Source organism: Procambarus clarkii, chromosome 73, assembly GCF_040958095.1.
Source record: "Procambarus clarkii isolate CNS0578487 chromosome 73, FALCON_Pclarkii_2.0, whole genome shotgun sequence".
NCBI classification, from domain to species: Eukaryota; Metazoa; Arthropoda; class Malacostraca; order Decapoda; family Cambaridae; genus Procambarus; species Procambarus clarkii.
Genome location: NC_091222.1, coordinates 15,709,234 through 15,728,284, shown reverse-complemented (window position 1 = coordinate 15,728,284; position 19,051 = coordinate 15,709,234). Strand labels below are relative to the sequence as shown.

At 40.0% G+C, this 19,051-nt stretch overlaps 1 protein-coding gene across 3 annotated transcripts in view; it reads left to right on the top strand.

Annotated features, from left to right (window-relative positions):
• LOC138356521 (zinc finger protein 271-like) overlaps positions 1–19,051 on the top strand; it is a 118,515-nt gene that overhangs the window by 15,456 nt on the left and 84,008 nt on the right. Inside the window, exon 2 of one of the 3 annotated variants that reach the window (XM_069312681.1) lies at positions 2,508–2,603. The exons of the other annotated variants lie outside the window; for them this stretch is intronic. The gene's annotated coding sequence lies outside the window, so the exon portion shown is untranslated. The remainder of the gene's footprint in view (positions 1–2,507; positions 2,604–19,051) is intronic. 3 annotated transcript variants of the gene reach the window in all.

The window sequence follows — 19,051 nt, the reverse complement described above, 5'->3', positions numbered from 1 at the left end:
CTTCACTTATGGTAAAGAAAAGTCTACTTGGAAGGATTCAATTTACATAAGATTAGGTTACAAATATATCTGGCAATACGGTGTTGATGTCAATGAAAAAGATAAGGAGTGTAAATTATGTAGTATGCTGCATGCCTACACCTTAGAACATTATGTATTAGAGTGTCAACTTATTGAAAACTATAGAAATAAGGAAATAGTGTACCACATCAAATTGTTTGGATGTGTGATAATGGTATGATAGACAGTATACTTAGGAGCTACAAGAATTTTGCCCCAAGAGTGTAACAATTATATGCTGTACTTACTATATTAACCTGTAATGTTAAATGGGATTCTTGTAATGTTATTTGTCCTCACTGAATTTGTGCGCCCCTTGAGGGACTTGAAGTAGAGGGGGGTAGAAATAGCCTAAGCTACTCTATCCCTTTGAGATGTATTTCTTGCTTATCTCAATAAACATACTTGAACTTGAACTAACACAACTAAGTCAATATTGTATGTTCTTAATATAATATATTAACACTTTCGCGCTCTCGGCGCTCAAAAAAAATCAATACCCCAGATGCTTTCGGCACTTCGCGCGCCTACGCGGTAAGACCGAAAAAGTGTACACTCTTTTGACTGTCCTGACAATAATTGAAGGCGCACGTATTTAAATTTGGTATCACTGTGTTCGCAATGAAATTGTCTATAAGAGCATACCTATAAAATGCCGCCCAAGCATAAGGAGTATCAACACCAAATAAAAAACTATGCAGATCACTCGCCGAGAGCGCCAAACAGCAACAAAATGTTTCCACTCTCTTAATGGTTGCGAAGCCTACAGTTGTCCTACATCGTTAATTTTGGTATCATTGGAATCGCAATAAAATTCTCTACACGGACATATGCATATGAATGTTTAATATAGGTAATTGCCCACCCGCAAGAGTGTGTGAAGTGGAGAGTAGTTAGCTGCGAGCGCACTGGCGAAAACACAGGGGGGAAATCATGCTTGGAAAGTTTATACATTTATACGTTTCCTGACCCTACTTTTCTATGTACGTATTTCTTTTTTATACCAATGTGTTCGCAATAAAATGTTCTATAAGATGAAATGTATAACATTTGTACAAAGCATGTGTAAGAGAAGCGCCAAATATAGAACCACGTCGCTCAGTATGTGTTCGCGGCAGAAACGAACGCATTGTTTTCGTTCGTTTGATGGTTGTCATGTTTATACTTGTTGAAACATTTTATAATTTGTATGACAGTGATCGCAGTAAAATTCCCTACACAGACATATACATAACACATACAAATATTTCCCACGTGTTGGATATATCAACGGCTAAAGGGAACCCACTGTCACACGGCCGCCACACCCAGAGCCACACCCCCAAACATACTGTGTTTTTTTTTTTTTTACTCATAGAAGTTTGTGATATAATATTCATTCTGGTACCAAAAAATTCGCAAATAAATTCTCTACAAAACGTATATAATATAACTTCTTATAGATGATAAAAAATTCCAAATAGGTGTACTTACCCTGTCTATGTTGATTGAAGATCAACAGTTGAGCATTTTTTCTTCACTCCACCATCTTCAGGCTTCTGATCCTGAAGTTGCTCATCTGATGTTTCTTAGGTGGAGTGAAGCTGTTGCCGGTGGTTATTTTTTTCTCCACCCAAAATATCTTTCTTCGGTGGTACCTTGTGTAGCAAGGCGCAGTGCACAGTGCCACATCACAAGTTTTACATCCATATATCACGTCCCTCCTTTTGCCAAACTTGAAACAAACACGGTATCTTCTTTTTTTAGCCAAGTGCACGAGTTCATGCGTCAACTTGTAGTTGAGACGTTGTTCTGAATCTATAATTCTTGTATTTCTTGGATGCACTGGAGGAATATTGTCTTCTACAGGAACCACCAAACTTGTAGTAGAATCTTCTATGAAATCAGAAACATCAAGTGGTTCTATGTCCTCAATGTCCATTTCAGAATTTGTGGTTGATGAGTGGGCTTGAGGTGTTGAGGTGAACAGAGGACGCCTCGCACCAGATGGCCCGGGTGTTGAAACTGCCGCGTCAGCAGGAGGAGCTGCGCTGGCATCTATGTCGGGAACATGTGGTATACCACGTGACCGGGTAGGCCGAGATGCCATGTGTTCGGTGAGGGAGAACGGGAATTTCATGGAGAAAAATCTGAGAGTATCCCCATCCATTTCGGTTAAAAAATGGAATTTATAGAAATATTTTTTCGATGGACGAGAAAAGTAGGCTGTTATGCGGAATCGTAAGAAAAAACGGCGACGAGTTATCTCTAATCTAAAGCGCGAAAGTGTTAATAATAATTCAAATAAACTAATTGGAAGCAATTTATTGAAAACAAAATCGCTCGGCCTATTAGGTAAATTGGGCCTTGCATAGTAGGCCGAGAAGTGCGTTCTGGCTACTAGGTACGACATATACATACATACATACATACAAACTTATACAGTGTATATATTTTTACATTTTCAGGCGATGTTGTGGTCACAAGCTGAACAGCAGTGCTGTTAGCTCATGCTGCATACGCCAGCCTTGGTTGTTCACTCAGTACTGAGGCTCTTACACCCGGTAATGTTGCCCATGATTTTTTTTTAAATGGTGTCTGGTTACTAGAGCTCTGTGGAAGCTGATGTGAACCCTGTGTAGCCACGGGAGTTTTGAATCGCTCCCTATACCTGAAAATGCCACATAACTCTCTTGTCCACCATTGATCCAGTTCCACAAGGCACTCTGCGTTACAGTGGTTAACCACTGTACTGTGTGGCTGTGTAATGTGATAACTCTGTGGTGCTCATAAAAACTATTCCCCAAATTTCTTTTTTTAATCCCTGGGCTGCACCACTGATGTTATTTATCATTCCCTCACCATGGGAAAAATAAAGAAAACTGCAAATCAAGTTACAAGGGTGTAGCAGGGCTGACAAATGTGGCTATTACATCATCACAATATGCTTGCTCAAAATGTGATCATCCAAGGCAGGTCTAGCGGGACACTCAAATGGAGGGAGTTGCCACGAGTTCAGTGTTTTCACTTGATGTTCTAATATAATAAAACCTGCAGAATATGCATTCATATATAATAATATACGTCACTTTACGTGCTTACCAAAATGTCTTTTTTACAGTAAATTTCATAATGAATACCGTATTTACTGGCATATAAGAAACACTTTTATTTTTAAATGTATCAAAAAAGTGACCTGCGTCTAATGCGGCCATACAGTATTACTGATGGGAGACTGAGGGGCATAGGCTTGGGAGCTGGACGAGCGTACTGTGTAAGTTTGCTAGTCACAACAATCGTTGCCGCTCCAAGCAACAGCCTGGTGGACCAAACTCTCACAAGCCTCGGGCCGGGCTTGGAGAGTAGAACAACTCCCAGAACTCCATCAAGCAGGTATCAAGCAAGTACCCCAGTTTTCGTATTAAATCTGTTTCCAGAGACGGTCCGAAAACCGAAAAGTACGAAAACCGAAACAAATTTTCCCGTAAGAAATAATGTAAATTGAATTAACCCGTTCCACACCCCTAAATATATTAACTAAAAAATATATTTTATACAGAATAATACTCTTAGGTATCTTACCTTTATTGAGGACTCTTGTTGGTGTATGGAAGACAGTGAGGAAAGGGGGAGGAGGAGAGATGTTTGGAAGGGGAGCCTCCTTCCATTATAACAGCTGTGATGGCATTTCTGGGGTACTCTCTCTCGCATGTTTTGCAGGCATATCGCTAGGACCTGGTTGTGGCTCACTGCTTGCTTGTCTTTACTAAGAATCTGTCTATAGACAGTTGTTTTTCTCTATGTTTTAACACTTGTCTGTAGTGAGACATCACATTGTCCCACTATGAATGATCTCTTGTTTTTTCTCTTATCATCCTCACAACAATTTTCTTAGGTTGACCATTACCACAGACTTTCTTGGAACCCATGGTATGATATATAATAAGAACTTTTATGTTTACAAACCAAAACAGCACAAAAACAAAGAAATTCTTCACAAAGAATTCAAACGTGATCATCACTAGGCGGGAGACACTGGTAAACTGAAGTGCTACGCGCTTGATGGACCCGTACGTGTACAGTATAAACAAATTCCGAAAACCGAGGCAAACAACGAGTACCGAATAAATCTTTTTGAAGAAATTGAGTACAAAAACAGAAAAATAAGAAAACAGGGTCATATGAAAACCGAGGTTCCACTGTAGTAAAATATTGAAAACAAGCCGAGTTATCACAGTTTGTTATCACACACTTATTATACATCGGCAGTTATGAAGGAAGCTCATATCATCTTACCCAGCATACATAACCCACACCTGATATGTCATACATTATTTAATGCCTTTAAGACACATTTAATTCATTTTCTAAATAAAAAATTATCCTAGAATTTTTAAAGGAATGTTCAACTTTCATCCGCCAGTCAGCCATTTGCAGTGCGTGAATGACAACACCACCAGAGCGCTGTGATGGTGAGCCATCGCCTTGTGCACTGCCCTGGTGGCGTAATGTGGCAACAAAACATCACATCCACAAATACAAGTTTCACATCCTGTATAGCAAATCTCTTGCCCAAAATATAAACAACTACTCCACAGCTGATCTTCTTGTATGATGAAACATACTAAAATAGTTTTTTCCACAAAATATCCTTGTAAAATAAGAGTGCGTCCTATGCGAGGGTACATCTTTTATGCTGGCAAACACGGTAATAATTTTTTACACTTGTGTACACTTGCTCACTCATTATTTACATATTCATACTCCAATATGTAACACTCAGAAGTTCTGGATGGATGTGATAGTGAAGCAGTTCATGAAACAGGGTCGTACCACACACTCTGCATCATGTTGAGACCATATTCTGTACCTTTGGCCTTCTTTGTGTGTGTTGTTAGAAACAAACGAGGAGGCGACAAGCCACACGGCACCTCGGATGCATTTCCGATGGTTCCTTTTATATAAAAGGGGTGACGCCGAGGAAAATAAAACTCGCGTCCCTACCAAAACACACTTTAGCTTTTTATGCTCAGTTTCCCGAAGGTGGTAAGAACCCTATTTTATGTTGCAAAAAGTCATCTTTGAATGCCAGTCTGTCTGGAGCAGCATGAGGCAGTGTTGGGGTGAGAATGCCATTCTGGAGCCGCATGAGGCAGTGTTGGGGCGAGAATGCCACACTGGAGCAGCATGTTGGGGCGAGAACGCCTTTGTATGAAACTTGAATGTCTTTGATGAATATTAGTAATTTTGTCAAAACGGCAAAACTAAACATAAGCGCATGGTTGGTTTATTGCCTGATTTCACCATATGCATGTTATGACTGTTGAGCATGGTTAGGTCAGTAAGGGAAAAAATATTTTCTTTATCCGTGGGGAGCCGGTCGGCCGAGCAGACAGCACGCTGGACTTTTGATCCTGTGGTCCTGGGTTCGATCCCAGGCGCCGGCGAGAAACAATGGGCAGAAGTTTCTTTCACCCTATGCCCCTGTTACCTAGCAGTAAAATAGGTACCTGGGTGTTAGTCAGCTGTCACAGGCTGCTTCCTGGGGGTGGAGGCCTGGTCGAGGACCGGGCCGCGGGGACACTAAAGCCCCGAAATCATCTCAAGATAACCTCAAGAAGATCCACTTTAGCTTTCTGTACACACTAAACAGCGCCAACCATCACATCACACTTAACTGGTTTATACCCAAGCTTATGTTTGTGTTATAGTCCATGACATAATTTGGTTTATTCACTGCTTCTTTTGTTGCTGTGTTGACCTTGCCAGTGTGAATGTACTCAAGGTATTTACTTCATGTCTGTCTTTCCATCACTCTGCAAGCATATTGTAAGCTTATTGCACAGGCATTTTCCTCCGTAGATTTACTGTGCCACACTCCGGTTCCATGTTCCAGCAGAAACCTAGTTAGCAGGGAACTAGTATAATAACTTTGTATAATAACTGTATAATAACTTTCTGTATATAAACTGTGACCATTGTTCAACAGTGGTGCCATCAGCATTTTCACTACACTTCCAGAGAAACTGTTAGAATCATTATTCAGAATGTCAGCGTCACTACCGGAATATAAAATCGTGTCCATGATCATTCCTGTTTGACAATCACACGGAATAAAAAATTACAAGTCCAAATCTGTGTCCAAGTCCAAATCCCTTTTGGATGGAGTATACTGCTTGATGGCAAAACATCCTTTGAAAAGCACAAGAGATTTGTCAATCACTAGCTTCTGACTTGGTGTGGTAATCTCTGAACTTCCAATTCAGTTCACTTAATACATGCCTCACCCTCCACTATCTCATTTTGGTCACTGTTTTCAATATTTTAAAAATGAAGACTCTTAAGAATCAGCAGAAACCTGTCATGTGACATATTTTCCAAAAACAGGTGATGGGACAACAGTGTCTTTGTTCTTTGATTACATGTGTTTGAATTCTTTATCATACAGAGGGCATAAATACACAAAGTTCTGGTACTGTTGTGTTTCTCCAATGCTGCAATCATGAATATGGTGATAAGCCATACATTCAAATGAGCTTGGCAGCAAGCCTGTTCGTTTCCTGAACAATATGTTCCATGAACGGCTGGTCAAAGTATGACAAAAAATAGTCCATTTCACTCATGTCAATGCTGATATAAGGAAAAAGGTCAGTAACTGCAACATCAGTAGCATTAAATGATGAAATTTGTGGTACAAGGTCCTCACTATCACTCTACACGAGTACACCTGTTCTGGTGGTGGGACCACCAACCACCATGTATCTTAGCACCAACAAATGTACGTTGGCTAGGAGATGGAGACCACATACTATGCACACTGTGAGCAGGAACATTGGAAGATGAGGGCAGTTTTTCTTAAATCTGCCCATGCGAGGTGGCACGCTGGCATTTGGTGTGTAAAGGAGCTGGCACTGCAGCCCTCTGCATGATAACAGCACGTATATCACTAGGAAGGTAGAAGAGGTATTTGACATTCAGTACCTTCCTCCCTTGGGTAAAAGTGACCATGTCTTTTTGGGAATAAAATATGCAATGCATTATAATCTGGAAGAAAATAAGGAGGTTGAAGTAGTTGAAAAACCTGACTTCAGAAGAGGACATTATGGCGACCTTAGAAATTTTTTAGTGAGTATAATTGGACAGACTTGTTGCTAGGCAAGGAAGTAAATGAGATGTATGTCAAGTTTTGTGAAATATATGATAAAGGCACTAAAAAATTTATACGAAAACAGAGATGCAGAACTAGGAAACAGGATTGGTTCAATAGAAATTGTGAGGGGGGCCAGAGACCAAAAGACACAAAAATAGAATCAATATAGGAAGAGGCCAAACCCCCCAAAGATGCGAGAAACAACTACACGGCAGTGAGGAGAGAGGCAGAAAGAAATTTTGAAAAAGGGATTGCAAACAAATGTAAAACTGAACCAGGTCTATTCTATAAATTCATAAACAACAAATTGCATGTAAAGGATAATATTCAGAGGTTGAAAATGGGAAATAGATTCATGGAAAATGAAAAGGAAATGTGTGAAACATTAAACAAAAAGTTCTAAAGTTTATTTGTTCAAAATGAAATCTTCAGGGAACCAGATACAATAAGAATTCCAGAGAACAACATAGAGCACATAGAGGTGTCTAGAGACAAAGTGGAAAAAATGCTCAAGGAGCTAAGTAAGAACAAAGCAGTTGGTCCAGATGAAGTTTCACCATGGGTTCTGAGAGAATGTGCACCTGAGCTCAGCATTCCACTTCAACTGATTTTTCAGGCATCCCTGTTTACAGGAGTTGTAGCTGATGTGTGGAAAAAGGCTAACATAGTTCCAATCTACAAAAGGGGCAGCAGGGAAGACCCCCTTAATTATATACCTGTATCATTGACAAGTATAATATTCAAAATATTGGAAAAAATAATTAAAACTAAATTGGTAGAACACCTGGAGAAAAACTATATAATATCAGACAGACAGTATGGTTTTCAATCTGGTAGATCCTGTGTAACAAACTTACTCAGTTTTTATGATCGAGCCACAGAGATTTTACAGGAAAGAAATGGTTGGGTTAACTGCATCTATCTGGACCTAAAAAAGGCTTTTGACAGAGTTCTCATAAGAGGTTGTTCTGGAAACTGGAACATATTGGAGGGTGTTACCTATCGTTCGTTACGGCTCGTGACCCTACAGCAGCCAAGCTTTAATTAAGTCTAGGGATACAACTGCTGCTCTCTAAAGCGGGTCACCAGTATAACCCCATGAATGATAACAGGCTAAGAATTAAAAGTATTTCTCCCTTAGGACTGAAGAATTATACATATAACTTATAATATATATATTCAAGACAGTATAATATAAAAACACAGATGGTCAAGTTAACTTATACAACCAAACAAAAAGTATTGTCTATCACATAATATAATATAATAAAATATGGCACAACATGAATGTTACAGACAGACCTAACTCTACAAGATGTGATCTCTCCAGCCCCGTATCAGCCACTGAGCTCTTGCTCTGTCGCTACCCATAATCCTCTCCTCCTCTGCCTCATCCAGGATGAGGGATGGAAACTAAAGCATTTTTAATATTTAAAACTAATTGAACAACCACTGGTTCTCAAAACACATAAGAATGCAAATTAAATATAATAGTTACTTGCAAAATATATAAGTACAATGCCACCTGCTTAATTACAGTAAATAAACAATTATATAAACTAAATAAAAGTGACATCTGGAACTCCCAAACTGAACAGGTCCAGCAATTCTAACTTCCCGAATCTAACAGGTATTAGACGTGTGAAAAGCCACCGCGCTCCTGTCCCCACTGATGCTGCCACACCACACGATAATTTACAAAAATATAATGTGTACATATATGATGAAATGGAACAAAAGTTTATTTTAAATTTATATACGTATTCAGCTAGGAGTACGTAACACTTCCACCTCCAAGAAAAAAAATGCAATGGATTGAAGATCAATGGCATTTTTTCAAAGTAAAATGTATGACACTTGAGATTTATGGTATTAATTACACCAAACATGTAAAAGTAATAAGAACACATTTCTGGACAAAAATGAAAACACTCCAAATATAGTCTTACAGGAAACTCAGAAATTTCAGTCTTATGACAATGTTCTACATATGTGTCACTGGAGTATGCAAATTTATCTCTCCAGGGTACTATCTCATTTATTTCACTTTGTTTCAGATCATATTTCACACACCTATCAACAACATTATCATGAATAGAATTGTCAATAAAGGTAGCTGCATTCACACAGTTATCATGGCAATTTATCTTTCTATCTGTTTCTACTATTTCTCTAAGATCAGTTCCGTATTTCCATGTGATCCCTTTTCCACATGGTAAAGTTTTCCAAGACAGACTCCGTTTTCCATTACTCCCTTTTTCTGGAGCTAAAGTGCTTAATTGAAGCTGACTGGATGTTGAGTAGATTTGGGAAGTCTCCTGGGTATGCTCTGACACAGACATCTGCTCTTCATCACTCTTGATCCTCTGTGGAACACATACTCTCGCCCAATGGATACTAAAATTAGAGAAATTAGCATTAAACCTCACAATTATGTATAAAACTTTCCCATTCATAGAACCTTCCGAAACACAACACAACAAATTAGCAAACCGTTGACCTTCAAGCCAAGAAATACAACCCAAGATAAGTGCAAAGACTACCTGATCGAACTGACTCAGATGATCCATAAGGAACACAGAAATCAATTGCCTCATAACTCTGTCATAACGATCAGTGAAAGAAAACAGGCATAAGCCTAGGCACCATATCTCAATCATAACTCTCAAGACAAGTTCACACCCCCTGATGGTGGACTTGAACACAACACACTTTCATCAACCTTCTAGTCTTCCAAAAGACTAAATAAAACATGCCAAAAACTTGACAACCCTCACCATCACTTCCCAAGTGATTTACGTCTGATGACAACCAATCAACCAAGAGGTTTAAGGGTCTTAACATCTTGAAGATGCACAGCAGATTACCTGAGAAACGCCCAAGGACAATCTGAAACCCTTCACAATGATTAACACTAAGTAGGATAACCTTATCCCCCAACTTGAAGTACACACCTGGAGCCCCAAACATCTGCTCCCCAGTATGATTAAATCCTTCACCATCACTATGACTCTGAAAGTCAACACCACACTTGAGTGGAACATACACTTTTATCACTCGTGCATCAAAATAAACTGGATCTGAATATAGAGACACTGCTCTAGTATAACTCACCACTTCCTCAGAACTACTGGTTGCACAACCTACTTGAGTAAACTCTCTCTGCTCGGAGTAGTCTGCTCACAATCAATAATATCACTACCAAGCTGGGTCACATCCTCACAGACAACTGAAGAGGGAGGCTCAATGGGTCTCCATCTACTCAACAGAAGCTGATCCTCTGGTTGCTTTCCCACACTCTCCAGAACTGGATCTACAGTACAGACTGTCTCCTTGCTTCTCTCTGAAATCTTAGGGTCAGTTCTACTCAATGCACATAAATTAAGGGAATCTGAAGCGAGCAGGCAAGTAACAGGTAGTTTGACCTCCTCCCCTATACTATCACCTTGACTAGGGTGAGGCGGGGCCTCTACAACGGACTCACTCTCGACAACTGATTCTAAACTTGGAGTGAGCGGGAATACTTCTGCCAACCCGACATCTTGTCCTAAACCATTCACTTGGCTGGAATACAGAGTCGTGGATTTTAAGTTTCTCTCAACTCCTGGCACAACGTTCGTAGTGAGCGGGCAAGACAATGGTACATGGACATCCTTTCCCAATTTATTGGAATAAAGCAGAGTCATAGTATCAGGCTTACTCTCAACAACTAAATTGGCCACACAGGAATCTGGAACAACCACATCCCACTTCTCCACTGAAGGGGTACTGGTTACTGGAACAAATGCTTGAGTAACAACATCAGAACTGACAACTGGATTTATAATAGTACTGACATCAGCACAGGTAGAATGGACAAAACCACCATCTACAACAGGTTGTTCATTCATAAAACTAACTTCAGCACAGGCAGAATAAACATGGTCTGCAACTGGCTGTTTACACAAACGGGGATCATTCTCACCCACAACATGATTTAGGGCCACATCATTACCCAATATAACATCCACACCTGGGATGGGCAACTGTGTACTAACACCCACAGTGCATAAACTTGGTGTAATGGTGGATTTGAAATTAATGTCTATTAGAGGTACCGTTTTACATCCTGCAACACTCTGAAGAACAACAAACTTTCCAGTCTCTCTCTTTTCAACATCAGAAAGAATACTGGATGAAATTGTGGTTTGGGAAGCACCTGTATCACGAAGAATAACCACTGGCTTCCACTTCCCATTAATACACAAAACTTCACCTGAAGACATATATGGTGACTACTGTTTCACCCAATTGGGGTTTACAGTTTCATGTTTATTAGTAAAGTTATTTTGCACACCTCTACAATAAATGAGACCAGTTGGTCATAACTCAGGGTGCAATATAAAACAGGAATTAATTCCATTGCCTTTTCTCTTACAATGGGAACAGGACCTTACAGTGGACACACTTGTGGTGCAGTGCTTCCCAACTGTAGGTTTAGAAATAACCTTATTATTATTTGACATTCCTGACAATGAAGTAGCAGGATTAGGTTTTGTAAGAGAAGAGCTCATGGGAGTAACTGGAGCACTAGGACTGGATGGATTCTGATAAGGAGTTCGGTGAGCATTATAATTTACTCTACGACTAGACTTAGGTGAAGTGGCCGTAAACTGGGCCTTAGTCAACAACTCATGCTCATCCGCGAGCTTTGACAGCTCATAAATGTCTGTTACATTCTTTTGTTCTGCCATAAAAGTAGACAACTTGTCTGGGAGACATGACAATACTTCTTCCATGATAAGAAGATTCTTTAGAGCATCAAACTCAGTTACTGAAAGTGACTTTAACCATCTGTTGCAAAAATTTGTCTTCTGACAAGTAAAATCTGCTATTGTCTGATCACTTACCCTCCTTAGGTTCCGAAACTTTTGCCTGTGTGCCTCTGGATTTAATTGATAGGCATTTAAGATGCTTTTCTTTACAAATTCATAATCAAAGCTATGAGCATCAGGTAGGGATGTAAAAACCTCCTGACTACACCCCTTAAATTGAGACTGCATAATTGCTACCCATTGATCCCTTGGCCAGTTCATACTGATGGCAATCTTATAAAAATGTGCAAAGAAAACCTCAGGATCCTCCTCATTAAACTTGGGTAACTCTATATACTTATTCATCCTTATGGGATTATTATCACTATTTATTGAAACATTACTAGTATTTCCATGCCCAGCTGCCATACGCTGTGTTTCAAGTTTATAGTTAGTGTCAGCCATTTGTTGTTGAATCTCTTAATTGTTGCTTCTTTGTGGCTTCTAGTTGCAACTGTGCCATAACCTCTAAACGTCTAGTCTCAAGCTCCCTTTGCTGAGCTTCAGCCTCTAATATTTGCTGTCTCTGTTGAGCTTCGATCTCTCTTTGACGAGCTTCCGCCTCTAATATTTTCTGTTCCTTTTGAGCTTCAAGCTCTAATTGGCGAGCTTCTAACTCAAGACGCTTTAACGTCATCTGATCACTCGACTCCTCTCTTAACTCCTCCAGAATTTCTTCATCTAACTCTCCATTCTCAACAAAATGTGTCACAATGACTTTCACAAGTTGGGCTTTAACCATTCTATTGTTGGCGGTCAAATCCAACTGATTTGCCATTTGTATTAACTCAGTCTTTTTTAGGCTCTTAATCCCTTCAAAGTCTGGGTGAGCCAACAACGATACAACTTGCACCTCCATCGTTACTAACACTTGGCACTTGATTCACAACAATAATGAAAACAATGGCACTGCACTACACTTCACTGTAAAATTGTCACCACATTGAAAAATCGCTTGGCCTCGCTGCACAAACAAAATATATAGGATGACTTACCTCAAAATCGTGAAACGTTGTTACTTGACACACAGGAAGGCTTGCTTGGCACATGGAATAGTTCTTAAGAAACACACAGACACTTAACACACTGGTACCTAGGAAGGCAAGGTTAGATTAGCACAGTTAAGTTTTTTAAGTGGGAACAATATTTCCCGGCACAGGCCCCCATAACTCTTGTTACCTATCGTTCGTTACGGCTCGTGACCCTACAGCAGCCAAGCTTTAATTACGTCTAGGGATACAACTGCTGCTCTCTAAAGCGGGTCACCAGTATAACCCCATGAATGATAACAGGCTAAGAATTAAAAGTATTTCTCCCTTAGGACTGAAGAATTATACATATAACTTATAATATATATATTCAAGACAGTATAATATAAAAACACAGATGGTCAAGTTAACTTATACAACCAAACAAAAAGTATTGTCTACCACATAATATAATATAATAAAATATGGCACAACATGAATGTTACAGACTTAACTCTACAAGATGTGATCTCTCCAGCCCCGTATCAGCCACTGAGCTCTTGCTCTGTCGCTACCCATAATCCTCTCCTCCTCTGCCTCATCCAGGATGAGTGATGGAAACTAAAGCCTTTTTAATATTTAAAACTAATTGAACAACCACTTGTTCTCAAAACACATAAGAAGGAAAATAAATATAATAGTTACTTGCAAAATATATAAGTACAATGCCACCTGCTTAATTACAGTAAATAAACAATTATATAAACTAAATAAAAGTGACATCTGGAACTCCCAAACTGAACAGGTCCAGCAATTCTAACTTCCCGAATCTAACAGGTATTAGACGTGTGAAAAGCCACCGCGCTCCTGTCCCCACTGATGCTGCCACACCACACGATAATTTACAAAAATATAATGTGTGTACATATATGATGAAATGGAACAAAAGTTTATTTTAAATTTATATACGTATTCGGCTAGGAGTACGTAACAGAGGGGTGACAGGTAAGCTTCTAACATGAATGAAAAATTTCCTAACTGACAGAAAAATGAGGGCCGTAATCAGAGGTAAGGTATCGGATTGAAGGAATGTCACGAGTAGAGTACCACAGGGTTCAGTTCTTGCACCGGTAATGTTCATTGTCTACATAAACGATCTACCAGTTGGAATACAGAATTATATGAACATGTTTGCTGATGATGCTAAAATAATAGGGAAGATAAGAAACCTAGATGATTGTCATGTCATTCAAGACGACCTGGACAAAATAATTATGTGGAGCAACACTTGGCAAATGGAATTTAATGTGAATAAATGCCATGTTATGGAATGTGAAATTGGAGAACATAGACTCCACACAACCTAAAATTATGTGAGAAATCCTTAATTCTGAATTCTAAAAGAATTCTGGCAAAGAAAGGGATCTAGGGGGGGTTCTAGAAAGAAAACCGTCACCTGAGGACCACATTAAGAACCTTGTGCGAGGAGCCAATACTACACTTTCTAACTTCAGAATTGCTTTTAAATACATGGATGGAGAAATACTAAAGAAATTGTTCATGACTTTTGTTAGACCAAAGCTGGAATATGCAGTGGTTGTATGGTTCCCATATCTTAAGAAACACATCAACAAACTGGAAAAGGTGCAACGACATGCCACTAAGTGGCTCCCAGAACTGAAGGACAAGAGCTAAGAGGAGAGGTTAGAAGCATTAACACTTTCGCCCGGGCATGACGCAGCATTGCGTCATCCGTTTACCGTCGGTAATGCCGGGGACGACGCAGCATTGCGTCATCCACTTTAAATAATCGCCAAAAATCAGGTTTTTATCCAATTTTTTGAGGACTGGTTTTAAAATGCGCGCCGATGTCTTCCCATTTTCTTTGTTGAGCCTTGTGGCCCTCAGGCGGCTTGGCACACGCCGTGGGCCCATTGTTTTCGCTCCACTGTTGTGACCAATGTCGCCTCCCCTCGCATCTCAAACGTGTGAACATTTCGGCTATTTTCCGTGGCTATATTTCTTACTGCGGCTTTAGAAACTATCTACGCTTACTCCACATTGGATAGTGATCATGAACAAGGCCCTTCCAGGAAGAAAATTGCGAAAGAAAGGCTTGAAAAGGGCGGGAATTGGGAGTGTAGCTGGAAGGCGTCTGAGCGCTCGCTTGCAGCTAACGCGTGGCCCTTCTTCAACTCGTCGGCGGTTGGAGCGTGACCAGGTTTTTTATTTTATATGCTAATGTTCCTCTAGAGAATTCTATTGCGAACCCATTGAGACCAAAATGAAAGACCTAGGACGAAAATTGAGGTGACCAGAGTGAAAATAGTGAAAACATTTTATCGCGGTTGCGCAATCCTGGGTAACTCCGTTCGCATTTTCTCTGTTTGCTGCTGGTAATTAGCCGGGCTTTTGGAGTTTATATGCATTTAGTGCTGTAGAGAATTCTATTGCGAACACAATGATACAAAATTTAATCTCGTAGGACGAGAATTAAGGTGACAAAGTTGAAGAGAGTATACACTTTTCAGAATTTACGCGCGCTCCCGTGACACCCTGGGTCCCATATATCGCACAGTTGAGGGGTGGCGCGCGGGGTACGCCAAAGTGTTAAATATGCAAAAACTAGAAGATAGAAGAAAAAGAGGTGATATGATCACTACGTTCAAAATAGTAACAGGAATAAAAAAAAATTGATAGGGAAGAATTCCTGAGACCCGGAACTTCAAGAACAAGAGGTCATAGATTTAAACTAACGAAACAAAGCTGCTGGAGAAATATAAGAAAATTCACTTTTGTAATCAGATTGGTAGATGGTTGGAACATGTTAGGTGAGAAGGTGGTGGAGGCCAAAACCATCAGTAATTTCAAAGCGTTATATGACAGAGTGCTGGGGAGACGGGACACCACGAGCGTAGCTCTCATCTTATAACTACACTTAGGTAATTACTCACAAGGCAGGTTTGCTGTTGACAGTGTTGAGTGATTTCAATGTTGAAAACACTGAAATTCTTTACAAACAATACAGGCGCGATTGTCAATAGGTGGGAGGCACTGGTAAACTGAGGCGTGGTTGCTGTGCCACCACGTGCTAGGTCGGCCATACGCATATCAACAAACTATGTTACCCGAGGCAAAGTTCATAACCCGATTCGGATTTTACGACGGAATTGAGCTCGTAACCTGAAAAATTCGTAGAGAGAGGGCATTCATAAGCCGAGGTGTCATTGTACATGGATAAGGATAATGGGTTAGAGATAACAAACACACATATTTCAGTAACTTTATTGCACATTTATAAGTGATAAGGCCCTCATCTGGTCCCCATGCAGCAAAATAATCAAGAGCGACAAAGAGAATAGTTTGAAATCTGTAAATGATTCGCATGAAAAACTGAGAAAGTCACAGGTTCTGCCACCTGTGACTGATTCACATGTTGACCAATTTCGTTCCATTTTCACATCCTTAGTGATGGGTTTGCATTTTCCAAGATGTAGAAGCCCCAACAAAATCAACTGAGAAACAAAGAAAAATATCAAAACAAAACAAAATTGGTTGACAGCTTCTCATACAAAGGGACATAAGAAATATTGGCATTTGGCAATGTATTTACAGTATATGATATATAATAAAATACAGCAAAATAACATGCTTACTCATTATTATGTGTGAAATTTGGTTCTCCAGGTGGCATTCAGCAATGCTAAAAGGCACTAGCTGCATATCCACTATGTGGACCCTACTACTATTCTTCTTTGTGTATTTGATAGGTGCTTGCATCTCTTTATCCCTCAGTGTTAGTCAATTGGTGTTATCGTTTTCATCAGTACCGGTTAGGCCTGCCGCACATGGATTTATTAATAAAAAAAATTGTATAAAATACATTTCTTAACATATTTACGCACCGCTAATGTCAAATAACGTGAGATTTGTTTAACATTTGTCAATATATTTCATATATGGACGAATATTTTTAAGTTGTTGACTCCTGACGTCAACAAGAGAAAACATGTTGTGATCTTTTATCAAAACATTCAGGTTATAAAGGAAGATGAATCTGGAATGTCTCCTGTGTGGTCTGTAGAATTACCCAAAACCATCCAAAGTTTCCCAGTGTTACCCAGTGCCTTCTAGCTTTATGTAAGCAATGAAGAAAATGTGGTTTATTTACCCACTGTACTGTTGGTGCTGAATGTAGAACATGAAAAACATATTTTTACATTTCTATTTTTGTATTTTTTTTTTAAATTAAAGAAGTTGTGGCAGGTGATGCCATAGCAAGTCGACAATCCAAAAAAATGTTGTGGAGCGTTATGTATTTATAATATAGTAAATATATTGTGACGGTAAAGTGTTGGAGTGTTGATGTTCGGCAGTCCTCCAATGGCAGGTGGCAATGCCTTGTCACATTTACAAAAAAAAAAAGACTGCTTGCCTGTTTGTCTGTGGTAAGGTAATGGGAAGACACACAAAACACAAAATATAAACAATTAAATTTTATTTACTTTAGAAAACAAGATATGAACAAAGACAATCCCTTGGCTTACGTAAAATTCAAAACAAGTCAACAAACAAAACATGAATAATTAATGAATGTGAAGTTTACTCTAAAACAAAATGAAGTGCAAGACAATAATAATATTAATCAGGTGCTGAGAATACTGGCTAAAGCTGCCAGCTCCCTTAGTACATGACAGCCAGGGCTTAGTCTACCAGAGAGAGATGTCAACTTCTAAGAGCACAGAGATATTCTGAGGAGTATGGCGTGAGCTGGCCCAGACGTCGACTCAGGTAGGGGGCGTGAGTGCAGGTGCAGGTGTTGTCGGCGATACACCAGCCAATCAGGAGCAGGCAGGCGGAGAATGGGTAGTTTGCTCGTTGACGGCAGGCGGGGAGCCGGCGTGTCGGGTGGTGCAAGGTACGCTTTGCTTCCTGGGCAAAACGTTTGTCGATACTGGTGGATGTATCTTCAATATAGTATCTTGTACTTGTAGAATGACGTGAATGATATAGGGAAGAGCAGGCTCAATCTCTCTTGAAAGAGATTATCGTCACAATGTATTCTACTAAATAATATCACAAATTAAATTTGCGACAATTTGAACAGAAAAGTGCGACAATGGATCACTGAACAGGAGGCTGATGGGCCAGCAAGCACTCTAAGCAACAATATATCTTCGCCAAGTTGCTCCACAATACTGTCCCTTTGATCGTCGACTTCTTATGGTGTCACATGCCTCATATTTCTCTCATTTTAGTATGAAATTAGGTTATTTCTGAGTAAACATGTTTTTTTCATGTTCTTTCAGCATCAAAATTATAGTTAGTATAGTATCCACTCAATTTAACGGCCTCTTTTATACTGATCTGCCGGTAATAACGACCGGTTTGGGAAACTGGTATTTAGAGCCTTATATAACGGTCTGGCGGTCGATATTACCGAAGATCGGTATTGGGTTTGTTTTGGCATCAGGGGGTCCTCACATGGCAAGCAGGCCGCCTACCTCTATTGTCCCCTCTCTCACCCTCACTGAACCTCTTCCCCACTCGCTCACTCCTGCTGTCCCCCACACCCTCACTTCCCTTCTCCCCCCCCCCCCCCCCCCCCAAGACACTTCTGGGAAATGGTTCAGTAGATTGCCAGCCAGCCAGAGACAGCCTGGAGAATCTCCATCTAATACAATAAAGCATTTATGAAACAAGTATTTTATAACTTTTTATTATCCTAATAATATTACTAAACAAAATCTGTAACTAAAAATATATATGATGATGTACATCCAAAATTTTAAGAAACAAATCTGGTTAACTGGGTCAAGTGTGTTAGGCTTATCATTGAGCCGTTCCCTTCCCCACTACCGACACACCTCCCCCCCCACTCCCCCCCCATATTTCCCATACACACACTGTCTCTGTTTCACCTCAACTCAACATCCATCCCTCTCTTCTTCCCTCCCTCCCTCCCTCCCTCCATCCCTCCATCCCTCCCTCCATCCCTCCCTCCCTCCCTTCCCTCCATCCCACCATCCATCCGACCTCCA